The sequence below is a fragment of the Ranitomeya imitator genome, chromosome 5 (assembly GCF_032444005.1).
Source record: "Ranitomeya imitator isolate aRanImi1 chromosome 5, aRanImi1.pri, whole genome shotgun sequence".
Taxonomy (NCBI): Eukaryota; Metazoa; Chordata; class Amphibia; order Anura; family Dendrobatidae; genus Ranitomeya; species Ranitomeya imitator.
Genome location: NC_091286.1, coordinates 644,134,160 through 644,149,143, shown reverse-complemented (window position 1 = coordinate 644,149,143; position 14,984 = coordinate 644,134,160).

Below are 14,984 nucleotides of genomic sequence, written 5' to 3'. Positions count from 1 at the left end.
TATAGATCTTAACAGCTCATTTACATATTTAGAAAAAAAAGTGGATTTCTCTGGATTAACACATTGAATCACAGATATCATGGTATCAGTTTATTCATCTTTCTATGACCTGCATTTTTATGTAGACACCTTAGAAGAGATGATCCTACTGACAGATTCCCTTTAACCCCTTCCCGACATGCACCTTACATGTACAGTGCATGTCGCCTCTCCCTCTTTGATATGGGCTCCGGCGCTGCACATTTCTGCTTCACAGAGCAGAGCTGCAGCCCTTTCTCTGTACCACAAGTGATCAGATGATTGCAGCTTCTTCTATTAATGGAAGTGTAAAGTTAAAAAAAAAATGTTTTTAAAAATATTATAAAATAATTTTAAAAAAGTTTAAACCACCCTTTATTCGCCCCATTCAAAATAAAGCATAACAAAAAAAATACACATATTTGGTATTGGTGAGTACAGAATCGCCCGATCTATCAATATATAAAAATAATTAATTAATCAACTTTGGATTTTTTTTCACCACTTAAATAAAAAAGAACCTGTAGAGGTTTGATATCTACGAACTTGTAATGACCTGGGGAATCATAATGGCAGGTACATTTTAGCATTAGATGAACATGGTTAAAAAAAAAAACAGTTGTGGAATTGTACTTTTTTGCAATTTCATGGCACTTGAAATTTTTTAATTGTTTTCCAGTTGGTAAAACCAATGATGGCATTCAAAAGTCCAACTCATCCCGCAAAAAGCAAGCACTCACATGGATATATTGACAGAAAAATGAAAAACGTATGTCTCTGGGAAGGAGGGGAGCGAAAAACAGAAACGAAAAAAGGAAAAATGGCTCTGGGGTGAAGGGGATAAGGCTAGCGTAATTAGCTTGCAGAATGCCAGCGTTTTCCAAGCGATCTGTAGCATCACTTGGAAAACTGATTGACAGGTTGATCACACTTGTCGAGCATAGTGTTTGACGAGTGTGACCAACTTTTTACTATTGATGCTGCCTATGCAGCATCGATGGTAAAAGATCTAATGTTAAAAATAATGAAAAAAAGAAAAAATCGTGATATTCTCACCTTCCGGCGTCCCGGCAGGCTTCCGGCTCCTCGCGATGCTCCAGTCCCAGTAATGCCTCGCGACAATAACCCCAGATTACATAACATCACGCGAGACCGCTACGTCATCACAGGTCATTGTCACAAGGCATTACTGGGAACGGGAGCATCGCGAGCAGCGGCAAGGCTGCGGGGGCCGCCGGAAGGTGAGAATATCATGATTTTTTATTTTAATTCTTTTTTTTTACAGGTATATGGTTCCCAGGGCCTGGAGGAGAGTCTCCTCTCCTCCACCCTGGGTACCCACCGCACATGATTCGCTCACTTTGCGCATGGTGGGCATAGCCACATGTGGAAAGTAAGCGGATCAATGCATTCCTATGTGTGCGGAATCCCCATGATTCCGCACAAGGAATGAACATGCTGCGTTTTTTTCTGGGATGCGATTCCGCCGCGGAAAAAAAACGCAGCATATGCACAAAAAATTAGGAATGCATTAAAAATGATGCGATGCTTATGTAAGTGTTTTTTTAGCATTTTTTCGGCGGAAAACAGCCGAAAAAACCCTAAAAAGCACTAAAAAGATTCCTGAACATGTGCGCATAGCCTAATAGTGTGTCTCCCACCTCCTTATAATAATAGTGTCCATTATGGGCTCCTGATAACACTGGTCAATGCAATTTTTCTGGCAAAAGGTTTTAAAACATTTTAAGTCAATTTTGGCTGCTGATTACGAATATGAACTCCGTTTTTGGCTATCACATCAGGATTTCAAGATATCTTCAATTTCTGATGAACATTACTCCTAATGTTTTATGATAAAACCACATGACTTTCGGTACTACATTTTGTATATTTCTAATCAAGGAATAACAAAGATTACAAAGTCTATGTACAGCAAATCAAATATACTTACAGAATTAAACTACAAAATATAAAAGCACATATATATGGCACACAGATGAATGACAAATGGCACTTATTTGAACTTTCTTTTCTTGGCTGATCTGTGATGTACAGCTTCTGGGTTGTCTCTCATCAAGCTCCAGCAATAGTCAGCCATCATATGTGAGTCCCACCGGCCTTGATACCGTTCTTCCATTGTTTTAATGTCCTGATGAAAACGCTCCCCTTGTTCCTCGCTCACATCCCCAAGGTTCTCTGGAAAAAGATCCAAATGGCTGTGTAAATAGTGAATCTTGATCCTCATTGTCCACCCAAGATTTCGCAGACTCATTAGTAGCTCTTCCACAATCTCTCATAGTTGTCTGCTTTCTTATTCCCTAGAACATTCTGCACCACATTACAAAATGCATTCCAAGCTCTTTCTCCTGTCTCATTCATTGATGTGATCACATTTGGGTCTCTCATAAGTGTTCTTATTTGAGGTCCATCAAATATTCCAGCCTTTTTCTTCTCTTCACTAAGACCAGGAAAAGTTGAACATATATAGTTAAAGCATTCTCCACTGTGATTGAGAGCTTTGACGAACTGCTTCATCAATCCAAGTTTTATGTGTAAGGGAGGAAAGACAATGTTCTTCCTATCCACTAGAGGATCATGGATGACATTCTTATCGCCAGATGCCAAACTCTGTCGCTGAGGCCATTCAGTTTTCACCCAATGCTCTGCTGTAGCTCTACTGTCCAAGTAGCACAGAAAGCAAGGGTGTTATCATAACAAATGGGAATTATGCATGTTCAAAGAAAGCAAAGATATTCTCACATTTATTGGGAGACTAAATGAAAACTAAATTTACCTTAGTGAACCGTATAAACCGGCACTTTTCATACACTACTTATATTTTGCATGGAATTCCTGAAAATGGGCTATATACCTATAGCGCAAAAACGTGATGTGATCGAGAAATTATAAGATCAGATTTGAATTCAGCACCCTCAAATTAGTCTAAAACTGTTCTTAAAGTCCATGCCAGAATTTTTTTTTGTAGACCAGTGTAATAATCATAATAATAGTGACTGCCTGTTCTTTTTTATTTTATTAGAAATAATAATACCTCTCTAACCCTTTTATAATACTAATAGCAATAATAATAATAATAATATTAATGACAATATTAGCTGACAACACACTGTTTAGATAAAGTGTCAGTGAACGCAGCAGTCAGGTCTAAGCTCCTAATTCCCACTACCCTCCATCTGCTCTGCTGTGTTATTACAGGTCCTGCTCCTCCTCTTATTGCTTCCTTTTCCCTGCTGGGCTCTGTATTAAAGCCTCTCGTTAACCCCCTCCCCCAATGTATCTAATGCTAGACCCCATATTAATATAAGCCCCTTGCACACCCTCAGCTGCCCCTCTCCAGCTGGCTTCTCTGGAGCTGATCCCAGCAGGTATGGCTGACAAGAGGCTGCATCTGGAGGTCTTGTGCTTCATGCAGCATTGTGGAGAGGACGGCTAGCTGTCCTGCCTTCTGGGTGGGCTCAGCTCATCTCATTCTGGGCCGGACAGGGTATCTGGCAATTCTGACAAATTCCGGCTTGGCCGGTCCGACAGTGGATCGCAACGATCCACAACACTGTTAACTGTTAACAACTGTCATGAAGCAGAGAACCATCATCTTTAATATTCTTATAAGGAAGTCAGTTATTATCAGAATTGTTATTTTATTATAATTTTAAGGAGGCCAAAGGGAAAGCAGGGAACAGGGCACAGTGGGGGCATTATTACTGTCTAAGGCAGATGGGGGCAATTAATTTTCCCGAGGTGCGACAGGAGACTGTGACTGTTGCGGAGGCTGAATGAATAGGCTGAAATTAATTCTGTTCAATATTACCATATTAATTATATTATTTTATATTAATATAACTTAATATTAAGTAGAATTAAAAATACTGACATACCCCTATGCACCGTATTAGCCCCCACACAGTACCTACATACAGTATGAGCCCCCACTTAGCACCTCTATATACAGTATGAGTCCTCACATAGCCCCCTTTATACATTATGAGCACTCACATAGCCTCCTTTATACATTATGAGCACTCACATAGCCTCCTTTATACATTATGAGCACTCACATAGCCTCCTTTATACATTATGAGCCCTCACATAGCCGCTTTCATACATTGTGAGCCCTCATATAGCCCCCTTTATAGAGTATCAGCCCTCACATAGCCCCCTTTGTAGAGTATGAGCCCTCACATAGTCCCCTTTATACAGTATGAGTCCTCACATAGCCTCCTTTTTACATTATGAGCCCTCACATAGTCCCCTTTATACATTATGAGCACTCACATAGCCTCCTTTATACATTATGAGCACTCACATAGCCTCCTTTATACATTATGAGCCCTCACATAGCCGCTTTCATACATTGTGAGCCCTCACATAGCCCCCTTTATAGAGTATCAGCCCTCACATAGCCCCCTTTGTAGAGTATGAGCCCTCACATAGTCCCCTTTATACAGTATGAGTCCTCACATAGCCTCCTTTTGACATTATGAGCCCTCACATAGTCCCATTTATACAGTATGAGCCCTCACATAGCCCCCCTTTATACAGTATGAGCCCTCACATAGCCTCCTTTTTACATTATGAGCCCTCACATAGCCGCCTTTATACAGTATGAGCCCTCACATAGCCCCTTTATACAGTATGAGCCCTCACATAGCCCCATTTATACAATATGAACCCTCACATAGCCCCTTTATACATTATGAGCCCTCACATAGCCCCCTCTATAGAGTATGAGCCCTCACATAGCCCCATTTATACAGTATGAGCCCTCACATGGTCCCCTTTATACATTATGAGCCCTCACATAGCCCCATTTATACAATATGAGCCCTCACATAGCCCCTTTATACAGTATGAGCCCTCACATAGCCCCATTTATACAGTATGAGCCCTCACATGGTCCCCTTTATACATTATGAGCCCTCACATAGCCCCATTTATACAATACTAGATTGTGGCCCGATTCTAACGCATCGGGTATTCTAGAATATGCATGTCCCCGTAGTATATGGACAATGATGATTCCAGAATTCGCGGCAGACTGTGTCCGTCGCTGATTGATCGAGGCAACCTTTATGACATCATCGTCGCCATGGCAACCATTATGACATCATCGTCGCTGTGCCCGTTGCTGATTGGTCGATACTGTGCCCGTCGCTGAATCAGAAACGTGGGATTTCTACATCCTCTATGACATCATCGTCGCTGTGCCCGTTGCTGATTGGTCGAGGCCTGGCGACCTTGACCAATCAGAGACGCGGGATGTCTACGTCCTTTATGACATCATCGTCGCTGTGCCCGTTGCTGATTGGTCGAAGCCTGGCGACCTCGACCAATCAGAAACGTGGGATTTCTACGTCCTTTATGATATCATCGTCGCTGTGCCCGTTGCTGATTGGTCGAGGCCTGGTGGCCTCGACCAATCAGAGACGCGGGATGTCTACGTCCTTTATGACATCATCGTCGCTGTGCCGGTCGCTGATTGGTCGAGGCCTGATGGCCTCGACCAATCAGAGACACGGGATTTCTACGTCGATGCTGTGCCCGTCGCTGATTGGTCGAGGCCTGGCGGCCTCGACCAATCAGAGACGCGGGATTTCCTGGACAGACAGACAGAAAGACAGACAGACAGACAGAAAGACAGACAGACGGAAAAACCCTTAGACAATTATATATATAGATGAGCCCTCACATAGCCCCTTTATACAGTATGAGCCCTCACATAGCCTCCTTTTTACATTATGAGCCCTCACGTAGTCCCCTTTATACAGAATGAACCCTACATAACTTCTCTATATATAGTGTGCAATTCATCCATGACTATTCCTTGAAAACAGAGTGAATTGTTTTTGGACACCCATATACTCAGATGAAGTCATGACAGATGGCACAGGCCGCTTACTCGGCCGATTGATCTTTGGTGGGAGTCATGACTTCAGTCTTTGTAAAATAATCCATCATCACCAAACAGTACTGGTAGCTATTGTTTGACGGGCAGATCATGAGACGTCCACCATCAACACTTCCAAATGCTCAGAAGTCCTTATCACCTATATAGGTGCCCTGTTTTCAGGGGGTTTAGTCTGCTCACACTGATGGGATTTCCAGCAAACTTCTTCCACCACTTGATTTAGTTGTGGCCGATACAGAATTCGTTGTAGCCATTGGAAAGTTCTCTCTGTTCCGAAGTGGGTAACGCTCTCATGGGGTTCCTCCACCACGTCATCTCTTGTGAAATCATAGGCGGATTATAATGAAGTCAATCTGGGCCTGAGGCTCCAGGGATCCCATGGCCAGATTGCCCTCATTATAATGTTTTGTGCGCCACTGTCAATGGCACACATCTCCGGGCGGAGAACTTTAATAAAGATCCGTTGGAGCTCCTGTTGCCTATTCAATGACGTGCTGACGCAATGAAATCATTGCGTCAGCATGTCCGCGCCGGCCACTAAAAGTGAAGCCGCCGTAGATCATATGGAGAGGTATTAAAAACTTATATTTTTTTTGTGGAAAATAAATGAAATGAGGGAGTCAGAAGGGAAAGTATAATGAATTAAGGGTGGGGTGGTAAAGCGGACATTATAATGAGTTAGGAGTGAGGGGGCATGTAATTATAATGAACTAGAGGAGGAATAGCACAGTGGTGGAGCGTTGAAGACACAGGAGAGTGACCGGTAATGAATTTGGAGAACAGTACAGTGGCTAACTAATATATATATTGGGCCGAGAACAAAATGGATAATTATAGTTAAGGGGGGGGGCAGTGTTGAGTTCTCAATTAACATTTGTTCTTATAATCCTTGTGCAGTGAGCTCCCCCTACATGGAACTTTAATTTTATTTTGTCATCTTTCAAGTTGCAAATTCTCCCTTATACAGATACGTTATGTCATTAATCAGCACAAAACTTTGAAATTAAAACTTTTGCTATGTAGTCATATGCTGACTCATAGCATAGGCTGAAAGTGGAAATCCTGTTCCTTGCCTGGCCCGGGACTTTGTACCCCCGGTCAGCAGTTCTGGGTTCTGAGTGAGCGCTCCATGTTCCCACACTTTGTGACCTAATTTATGATTAGCGCAGAGCTCTAATCTCTCATGTCCTTTATGACTGTGCTCGCTCTGGACTTTTACTGCACAGAAATCCCTTTTGTCAGCAGTTTGTATACCATATAATGTCAGCTGATGTAAAGTATGCAACTCCATGACCTCGGTGACGTAAGCCTCGCATCGGAAGGAACAAATATTCAGCAGATGTAATGCACATGGAAGGGGTGATCGTGGCCGCTGACACCTTCCCTTCCCCTATCCGAACAGCAGATTGCATGCAGATGCCATAGACTGACCCGTAAACGTGTATGAGCGATACTGATCCAAAAAAGATTCACCCTCCTTTGCAAACTAATTTTATTGCCAAAATTTACAAACTTTTTGCAGATTGCAATAAACCATTCAATGAAGAATAGCTGAATACATCCAAAATCAGCACAAAATACTACTCTTTACTACTTTAATAGAGCCCCTCTGGCTGTTATGACCTGCTGCAAATGTGATGCATAGTCAGACACTGACTTCTGGCAGCGTTCCTCAGTTATCTTAGCCGGTTCCTCGTGGACAATGACTTCCAGGTCACTAATATTCCATTTATGTTGCAGCTGCCTTCAAATCCTACCAAAGATTCTATATGTGGTTGAAGTCAGGGGACTGTCACAGCCTCTCCAGAATCTTCTACGACTTCTGAAAACAAGCCATGGACTGAGAGGTATGCTGGGATCATTGTCCTGCTGTAAAGTCCAATGACACCCAAGCTCAGCTTCCTCACTGAAGGCATTATGTTTTCTCGTAGGATTTCCTGATACTTGATTAAATCCAAGTCGCTTTCCACATTTTACAGGTTTCCAATGCCAGCAATGCAGCCAGCCACAGATGACCACCAAGCCTCTGCCATGCTTTATTGAGGGCATCACCAAGCCTCTGCCATGCTTCACTGTAGGCATCACTGAACGACCACCATGCTTCATTGTATACATCATTGAACCCCCACCACGCTTCATAGTAGGTATTGCCAAGCCTCCACCATGCTTCACTGTAGGCATCACTGAACCACCACCATGCTTCACTGTATACACAATTGAACCCCCACCACGCTTCATATTAGGTATTGCCAAGCCTCCACCATGCTTCACTGTAGGCATCACTGAGCCACCGCCATGCTGCATTGTAGATATCACTGAACCTAAGCCATGCTTCATAGTAGGTATCAACAAGCCTCCACCATGTTTCATTGTACGCATCACTGAGCCATTGCCATGCTTCATTGTAGACATCACTGAACCCCCGGCATGCTTCATAGTAAATATCACTATGCCTTCAGTGTAGGCATCTCTGAGCCACTACCATGCTTAATTATGGAAATCACTGAATCCCTGCCATGCTTTCCATGTTTTAATGAGTTACTGCCATTCTTCACTTTAGGCGGGGTGTTTTTTTTCACCATATGCTTCATTCTTTCCCCTCCAGACATATTGCTGATAAAGTTCCAGTTTTATTTAATTGCTCCACATAACAGAATCCCCAATATCCTTTGGCTTATTGAAATTACCTTGAGCATATTAGAGCTGAATTTTCTTGTGCTTTTGGGTCTGTAGAGGTGATATGTTGGATTTTGGGCAGGGAGACCTTCAACGTTCAGTATGTGTCTTACTATGCAAACCTTAGTACCTGCTGCCACCGTATCTCGCTGCAGGTCTATTGCAGCCACTTGGGGCTTATTGACCACCTGCCTCCTCTGAAATCTAGTGGCAGCCAATGACAGCTTCCTCTTTCTGCCATGTCAAGTGTTTTGAACTTCTTATCTTTGCTTCCAGCTTCATCTCCAGGAACATTTATTGCCTTTGTATCTTTTTGTGCCCTTGTCCTCGTTTTTGAAAGGCATTGATCATTTCTCTTAACTTTTTGGACCAATCTCTTGTCGACCAAAGAATATTAGTGAACTGGAGGCCGTTGTCCATGAGGAATTGCAGAGTTTGGAGTGGACATTCTAAGTCTTCATTCAAACATCTGTGATTTTTAACATAAAAATACGAACCATCGATCATCAGTGTCTTGGATCTGAGTTTTATCAGTGTGTGGTCAGTGTTTCTGTTTTTACCATCAATTATAAAGCTTCTCCTTTTCATTAGGCTGTTAATCACGGAGAGCGTACAGATTATACACTGATGGCCTCTGTGTTCTGTCTATGATATACATGGACCCATAGACCTGTATGGGTAACTTTCATCCATGATGAGGATGAAAATTGGACATACGGTATTCCCCATGATTTTTTGCAGACCACTTGAGACACAAAAAAAAGCACAGACATGTGAACAGCTCCATAGAATATAATGGATGCATGTTCTATCATAGAAAACCATAGACAGAACACGTACGTGAAAAACAGATGTCTGAATGAGGCCTAAAGTCCACTAGAGCAAAGGATTCTGAACGCCAGCCCCATCTATATAGAAAATGTGACACTTTTAATTGGATTGTTATCATAATAGACAGATCATCAATAAAATCTAATTGGTTATTATTTGTGAATCCTCCCATAAGAAATAGATCACAGTGATGAGTGAATGGTTCTACATCGGCTTTGACCGGACCTTTGGTGCCCAGTATTTTGTCAGATCATGGGCTCACCATAGCATCTTCTGCTACGCTGTTGGGCCAGCGTAACCCTGAGGAATAAAGTATTTGGTCATGGAGGAAGATGCCCATTGCTTTTAATATGCTACTACAAGTCTCATGGCAATGTGAGAACCTTGTACCGTGACTAGTAGAAGAAGATTGTTGGGTCGTGCACACAATATAATAATGGTTGCATGCTGTGGTAATATACCAGGTCCCACACAGTTGCTTTCTTCCTGAGAACTGGTTTTGAGAACTAAGCTGGTGTTTGAAGGCCCACACAGGGCATGATGTGGGCATAGCAAGCAGTAAGTCTGGGCCACAAGGGCAATGTGTCAGATGCATAACGCCTTTGTATTATCTGAGGGATCTCTACAGGAAAGGACTGTTCATGTGTGCGAGAAATGAGAGGAGGCTTTGTGCTCCGCAGATCTGCATATAGAGCATGGAGGCTTATCGTCCTGGGAATATGGGACATGTAAATCAGCATTACAGTTCTCCCTTCAACCATACTGTATTTAGTGTGACCTGGTGGGCTCTCAATGAGTAGTGTGATTCCCAGAACAAAGGGACATACATACATAAGGGAAATAGGAAAAAAAAAACTTTTTTTGGAAAGGATGAAAGATATGTAAAGTGTCCTTCAAGATTTGGGAGTTGGGGTTCATTAACTATGTATACCAAACTGATTGGTTATTTGGAATATGGAAAAGATGAAAACATGTTTGTGGTTTACTTTACTTTTATATATATTTATGGATTAGATAAATACAAAACCAATATGCCTGAGCACTTAGTTGCATCTCCTCAGTGATGATTAAATTAGCAAGGAGTCAGCCAAGTAGCCAAGAAGTGCTAATATGTATCAAAGGGAGATATTTGCCTCTTAAGGTAGATGGGACGTCTCTTGTCCACACCAGGGACATCACATGGTTCAATGGAAATGCAATATTTCTGTAATGACCAGAGGTCCGAATAAGATCCAGTGAGTCACAAACCAAGACCAAGGCAGAAATCTCCAACGGTATTTACTCAAAGGCAAAATAATCAAGGTAATATGGAGAATATTAAGGCAGATGCACCCCAAAGATACACTAGCTCAGCAGCAGCTGAAATCACTGTGCCACTCCAAGGTCTCCTGAGAACTGTATACTACAACAGACTAGTAAGAAATTTACCTAACAGGCAACTAAAAACAGGAACAAGTGTAAATTGAATGTAGTGTTATCAAGGGGAGGCCCTGGAACGGCACACTGAGTATAACTTACACAACTCTAAGATAAGATACACCTCTAAAGTAACAATTTAACACTCTGAGCAGAGATACCCGGGTATCTATAACTATGGTACCGTATCCTGAGATGGATTTCCTCTCAGGCAGGAATCCGCACAGGCTGCAGCCAGTCCATATCTTCAGCGCCAATAAGTTACAGCAAGCTCCTCTTGTCTTGTCGGCCGATGCCGAGCCCAAACGCCGGGGACTTAGTTAGTGGTCTCACGATGTTGTCTCTGCTTCTGTAGCTCCTAGGAATGCTTCCACGACAATCCGTCCGTCTCTGTATCAGCAGTCTGTCCAGACTTGTTTCTCCACTCAATGCACAGGGAATCCACAGACTTCCAAATTCGTACTGGGTTCTTAGTAAAGTCTCAGTCTTTTCTTAGATAAAGGGTTAGCTCCTCTCCAGGAAACGTTAGCAACACAAGTCTCTCACAGAGTTAAACAAAAGGTTAGCTCTTCTCCAGGGGAACGTTAGCAACAAAAAGTCTCTCAAAAGCTTCTTTTCCTCCAAAAACACTTGCAGTAAATCCACACACAGTCTCTTTTTAAGATCTCACAGCAGCTTCTGCCTTTGCTTCCCGCCTTTTCTTTCTCAGCTCTCACTTCCTAGTTTCACTTTACACACGAGACACTAGACCCCACCCCCCAGCACACATTGTCTCCGGGAGTTTTGCACGGTCCGTCCTCTGCTGCAACAGGCAAAAACCACAGGGTCCTAGTGCCCTCTCAGTGGGACTACAGTTCACCCTCTTACATGCCACCCCACTAGAGGTTGGCGTCCTCGACATACCTTCCCACTCAAATTCATCTTGAGCATATCGCTGAGGCGGTATTCCTGCCGTAGATCGTGTAGTTCTCCTGAGTCCTACATCAACAGGTGCGACCTTAGAGGGAGCTAGAGTCTCTTCCGTGGTCGTGTTAGTGGGCGTAAGTGGAGTTGTCTCCTCCTGCGGCTCGATGTCCTGTGATACAGCGTCAGGACCAAGCAGTTGACCTGATGCACTCTCCTCAACAACATCCTCCATATCCCCAACATTCTCATCACCCGAGGCCAGATCGGTCACAGGGGGCAAATAAGCAGGCGCAGGAGTAAGCACACCATCAAACTCAAGATCATTCAGAGCTTCCGCCCCTTGAAACATGGCCTCTGGCTCTAGGGGGGTAGGCGCCGAATCTTCAAACCAGCACCGCTGTAACATGTTACGATGCAAATTACGGGTTGGCCCCCCTGTCCCCACCGGTTCGACCTCGTACACTGGAATCTCAGGGTTCACCTGTTTTTTTATCAGATACGGTATCGCCTCCCATCGGTCACTCAGCTTTCCTGACCGTCGTTTTGTCCTCACCAACACTTTGTCTCCCGGAGAGAACAGCTCTGTTTGTACAGGTCGCATGTCCTTATGGACCACCTGGCGAAGGCGGTCGCCCACCACCTGATGCACCACCCTCAACCGCCGCCGATGCTCTCGTACCCACTCGGATGCAGTCCGAAGGGGGGCGGAGGAGGGATCTGGCATGTTCAAATCCTGAATGTCTCGGCCAGGTCTACCAAACATCAACATGTGTGGTGAGTAACCAGTAGTACTGTGCACCCTGTTATTGTAAGCCCACATCAATTCGGGGAGATACTCAGGCCAGCATGTCTGTTGCTGACTCTCTAAGGACCTCAACATTTGCAACAGGGTCCGATTAAAACGCTCACACGCCCCGTTACCCTGAGGGTGGTAAGGCGTTGTTCTCGACTGCTCGATACCATAGAGCTGGTGCAACTCTTTCATCAGCGTCCCCTGAAAGCAGGCCCCTTGATCTGAATGTATTCTCTGCGGACACCCGAACACTTGGAAGAAATGTCGGCACACTGCCTCAGCCGCCGACTTGGCCGTCTGATCTCTTGTCGGCACCGCTACAGCATACTTGGTAAAGTGATCTGTCATCACCAGGCAATAGGAGTACCCTGACGTACAGGACCCTATCAACACGTAGTCAATCATGAGTAGTTCCAGTGGAGCTGAAGTCTTAATAGACTGTGTGGGAGCCCGCTGCTCAGGGCTTTTGTTGAGCCCACAAATTCGGCACTGCCGACACGCGTCAGCCACCATCCCTCCCAACTCAGGGCAGTAGAGGACTCGCTGCAACCACTGAAGTGTCTTTTCACTTCCAAAATGGGCCCCCTTCTCATGCGCCTCACGAGCGACCACTGGCCCCATCCCCACAGGAATTATCAGTTGGTACCGATGCTGCAGCTCCGATGGCAGGTACACCTTACGATACAAAAGACCTTGTTCCACACACAATTTATCCCATTGTCGAAGGAGTTTCATTCCTTCCATGGACAACTGAGCCTTGTCCTCTGCACTGGGCCAGGCCTTGTTTTGTACCCAACGGCGCACAAGTGCAACGTCCGGACACTCATCCTGGACTCTTGTCCAATCTGAGGGTGTTTTACCCAGGACACAGGGCATCCCGGTGGCCACCCCACTTGAGTGTACCACACTTTGGAAGATAGGTATTTGCCCCAAAGCTGGAGTTTCAGTATCCTCAAGTTGTTCGTCAACATCTTCCCCGGATGACCCAAGGGGCACTCTTGACAATGCATCTGCATTGCCGTTCTCTCGACCAGAGCGAAATTTAATGCGGTAATTGAACTTGGCCAGTCTGGCTAGTGAGCTAGCGGGTTGTTATCTGTCATGACTAGCACCTCAGCTCCTGTTAGATACTCGGCGAAGCGTTCTGTCATTGCCCACACCAGGGCCAGCAATTCCAGCCGGAATGAGCTGTAGTTAGCCGGATTTCGCTTGGAGTCTCTTAAAGATCTGCTGCCATAAGAAATCACTCGTTCTCGGCCATCCTGCACCTGTGCTAGTACTGCCCCAACCCATGAAGACTACCATCGGTACACAACAAAAAAGGGGTGTCAAACCGGGCGTAGGCCAGCAATGGGGCACTCGTTAGGGCGGTTTTCACTCCATCAAATGCCTTTTTCTGTAGGGGCCCCCATGGAATGGGGCGATTTCAAGGACCCAGCGCTGTCCCTCTCAAAAGTTCATTCAAGGGACTCACCACTTGTGAGAATTTAGGCACAAACCGCCGATAGTATCCTGCTAGGCCCAGGAAGGCCCGCACTTCTCGCAGGTCACAAGGAGGTGGCCACTCTTGTACCGCCTTAATCTTACTGGCTAAAGGTAGTACCCCGTCCGGGGTCACCAGATGCCCCAAATATTCAATCTGGTTTCGTAACAGTTGACATTTTTTTGGCTTTATTTTCAGGCCGTAGCTCTTGAGCCGCCGGAGAACTTGACGCAGCTTCTCCAGATGATCTTCAAATGAGGTTCAGAACACCACAATGTCGTCTAGATACATCAGGACTGATTCAAAATTTAGATCGCCCAAGCAATGTTCCATCAGGCGTTGGAAGGTTCCCGGGGCGGTAGCGAGGCCAAAGGGCATCCGGTTGAACTCAAAGAGCCCCATTGGCAAGACAAACGCCGTCTTGGCCCGATCTTTTTCAGCCATTGGGACCTGCCAGTACCCGCTTGCCAAATCCAACGTTGAGAAATACTTGGCCCGACCCAGGGCCGACAGGGATTCTTCAATACGGGGTAAAGGATATGCGTCCCGTACGGTGTGGGCATTCAATTTCCGATAGTCCACACAAAATCGGAGTGTCCCATCCTTCTTGCGGACCAAGACTACAGGGGCCGCCCAGGGACTCCGGCTCTCTCGGATCACTTGGTTGTCCAGCATACTGGCCACCATGCTCTTCACCTCTTGATAGAGCGCCGGAGGAATTTGACGATATCTTTCTCTAATGGGTGGAGTATCCCCCGTTGGAATCTCATGCTCAATCGTCTGGGTACACCCGAAGTCCTCTCCATGTCGGGAAAAGGTCTCTTGATGTTCCCACAAAACTCTCTCCAACTGCTCCAACTGCACGGGGGTCAGCTTCTCCCGTTCCACTCCCATCTGCTCCATGATCACATGAACATTCCATTCCTCCGTAGGAG